General features: G+C 49.0%; 1 protein-coding gene across 3 annotated transcripts in view; it reads left to right on the forward strand.

Annotated features, from left to right (window-relative positions):
* The first annotated feature begins 3,078 nt into the window (after positions 1 to 3,078).
* Xpo6 (exportin 6) overlaps positions 3,079 to 3,340 on the forward strand; it is a 135,532-nt gene continuing 135,270 nt past the window's right edge. For 2 of the 3 annotated variants that reach the window (XM_008841609.3, XM_008841619.2), the window contains exon 1: positions 3,079 to 3,340. This exon is cut by the window's right edge and continues 365 nt beyond it. The gene's annotated coding sequence lies outside the window, so the exon portion shown is untranslated. The other variant, XM_008841601.3, reaches the window with a different exon arrangement.

Here is a 3,340-nt window from a genome sequence, read left to right on the forward strand (position 1 = left end):
CGGTGCCACCCCTGGGCAGGTGGTCCTATATTGTATAAGAAAGCAGGCTGAGCACAGGTCAGGGGAACAAGCCAGTAAGCAATGTTCTTCCAAGGTCTGTGCTCTAGGTTCCTGCACTGAGCTCCTGCCTTGGCTTCCTTTGATGATGGACTGTACTATTAGCCAAATAAACCCTTTCCTCCTCAAGTTGTTTTTAGTCAATATTTGTATTACAGTATAGAAAGTAACTAGAACACCTTTTAAAAAATATTTTATTATTTTTTATTTTATGTGTATGAGTGTATGTTGCCTGCATGTATATAAGTGCTTTCGTGTTGTGCAATGCCCAAGGAGATCAGAAGAGGGTGCTGGAGCCCCTGGAACTAGAGTTACAGTGGGTGTGTGTGTGGGGTGGAATCGAACCCAAATCCTCTGCAAGAACAGTCAGTGCTCTTAACTGCTGAGCCAACTCTTTAGTCCCTAGAACACCTTTCATAAACAAAAATTGTAGGAGCTGTTGTTTTGGACCAAGCTCCTCTGACACAATTACCTAGAAATTGCTTTTGCCAAAAAGTGTGAACTACTCGCATGGGTCCATAGGAGAAGTGAAAAAAGGATGAAGGCTTGGCATCTCTGCCTTCATGTTGGATCTGTTCTCTGTAGGTATCTGTCAGCTTTACAATGTCCTGTTCCAGACCCCCACCCCCACCCCAGGGCACCTAAGCCTGCAGTTATCTTGGATTCCAGGAAAAACAGGACTGATGGATAAATACCTTTAGGACAAGGCAGTGCACCTAGCACTAAGCAAATGCAAGCCTGAAAGGAAAGACCATCCCCTAAATGAGGGCAATTATCTGTGATGGCAAGGCTGCATCTGCCGCAGAAGTAGTTACCTCCTGGGAGGAATCTGTGATTCTGTTCTCTACTGATGACGTGAAATCTCCCAACAATGCCGCAGAACCAGAACTGTTGATCAACCATGATTAACCTTGACCACAACTTCTGGATCATGCATACCTCTTGCTCCATTCTTCCTTATTTGAACATAAAGCTCATGGCAGCTGTTTGAAGGACTTGGTCTCACTGGACCCCTTTCTCTGTTCCTCTTCTCTTTAGTGTCCAACTATGTGCTCCAGAATAGCTCTGAATATAGTCCAACACAAAATTGCAAACATATAATATTATGAGTTTTTGGCAATTTTTTTGTAACTCCATTGCTTGGTGCTCAAGCATAAACTTTGTGTATGAAAACTTCAGGTTGTCATGTCAGAAGGTTGGGCAGGCCTGCCAACAAGTAGTTGGTTAATCTCTTCTCTCTGCTTTTCATTGCCTGTTTAATTGACAGACCAGGTTAAAAATCAAATTAGAATCACTTAACACTAAAACTCCACCTCACCAATCTCAAACTAAACTCAAACTAAACTTTTTGGGGGGTGGTGTGGATTATGGCTCACTCTGTGGCCCAGGCTGACCTCAAACTCATAGCAATCCTGCCTTAGCCTCCTGAGTGCTGGGACCATAGGCATGAGCCACCATGCCTGGACTAAACTTTTTTTTTTTCTTTCATATTTTATTATTTTTATGTGTATGCATGTATTGCCTGCATGTAGGTAAGTGCACCCATGTCACGCAATGCCCTCGGAGGACAGAAGAGGCTGTCGGATCCCCTGGAACTGGAGTTACAGACAGTTGTTAGCTGCCACGTGGGTGCTGGGATTTGAACCCGGGTCTTCTGCAAGAACAATCTGTTCTTAACCGCTGAGCCATCTCTCCAGCCCCTGGTCTAAACTTTCTAAAAGAGATTTTTTATATGTGCATTCATGAGTGCCTAAATGTGTATATGTGCACCACAGGTGTGCCTGGTGCCCTGGGAGGCCAAAAGAGGGTGTCCCAGCCCTTGTTACAGATGGTTGTGAGCCACCAGGTGGGTGCTGGGCTCTCCCCACACTCTTACTTTAAACCTTTCTAACTTTATGAGAAATCAGGCCAAATTTCTGAAACACCATTTTTCTTTTCTGTATTTTTGCATATCTGCCTCTCTCTCTCTCTCTCTCTCTCTCTCTCTCTGGGGGGGGCATGGTGTGAATGTAAGTTGTGAGAATCAGTTCGCTTCTACAATGTGGATTTCATGGATGGAATTTAGGTATGATCTTCAGATCTGGCACACTTTTACCTGCTGAGCCATCTCACCAGCCCCTTCCCACCCCTCTGTTGACACAGTCTCATGTCACTCAGGCTAGCTTTGAACTCACTTTGTAGCCAGATGACCTTGAACTGCAGATCTATATATGTGTTTTGCTTGCTTGTATCTAGGTGCACAGTGGGTGCAACGCTCCGGGAGGCCAGGAGGGGATCCAATCTCAGGAACTGGAGTTAAGGAAGGTTGTTAATCACCATGTAGGAGCTGGGAACTGAACTCAAGTTTTTGCAGGCCCATCTCAGGGCATTTTTAATCGAAATAATGAAGTTCTCTCTCCTCAATCTTCATACTCGCACAAGAAACCAATTGTTAGCCGGTTACTTTTCTCTTGTTCTGTCTCCCTGTCGCACCCTCATAAGGAAAGTGCCTAAGGAACAATGGAGGGTTTCTTGTGCTTTCTTTAGCCTCTTTTCTGTCCGCAAGGCCAACTTTTGCTACTCTGCTTATTGCATTTCTGTTTTTGGTTCCATGGAATGAGAGTTGCCTGAGTCTGCAACTGAAAATGAAGCCAATTTAAGATCGTTACACTAATTTTTCTTCCTCTGTATTTTGTTACAGGGTTTCAATTTCGTCTTTTGACTTTCTGGTCCCAGCAGAGCCCGGGCACGGCGAGTGTGGACTGGAAGAACAAAGCTTCAGGAGAGCCCAATCCCGCTGCGCCGAGCTCTGGCCGGTGCTCGGACCGAGGGCTGCACAGCAAAAGTCCACAGGATGTATGAGCAATGGAAGCGAAAGAAAAAGAGCTCCTTTACTAAAATGGCGGCGCCCTTTACCAGCATGGCAGCGTGGCCAATGGGGCGGGAGCGCGGTGGGCGGGGCCTGAGGTGGGCAGGGCCTGCGAGCCGTCAGGTGCGGCCCCGCCCTCTCCCGCCCTTGCTCGATTCCGGATTGGTCCGGTTCCAGCGCCGCCGCCGGGCCGGGGGCTGAGGGGCCGCTCGGTGCTCACCACTTCCGGCGCGTTGGGCTGTTGGCAGGGGCGGCTGCGCGGGGCAAGCGGCTGCTGCGGCGGGTGCGCAGGGATGTGGTGCACGGCTGTGCGGGCTAAGGCGGCGAGGACAGCGCGGGCCGGCGGGCCTCTCTCCTGAGCCGGCCGCGCTGCAGCGTCCAGGCCCCGGCGGCCTCCGCCCCTCCAGCCTCGGGCCGGGCCCTGCGCCTCGGGCC

Source organism: Nannospalax galili, unplaced genomic scaffold (genome assembly GCF_000622305.1).
Source record: "Nannospalax galili isolate Female #2095 unplaced genomic scaffold, S.galili_v1.0 scaffold411, whole genome shotgun sequence".
NCBI lineage: Eukaryota > Metazoa > Chordata > Mammalia > Rodentia > Spalacidae > Nannospalax > Nannospalax galili.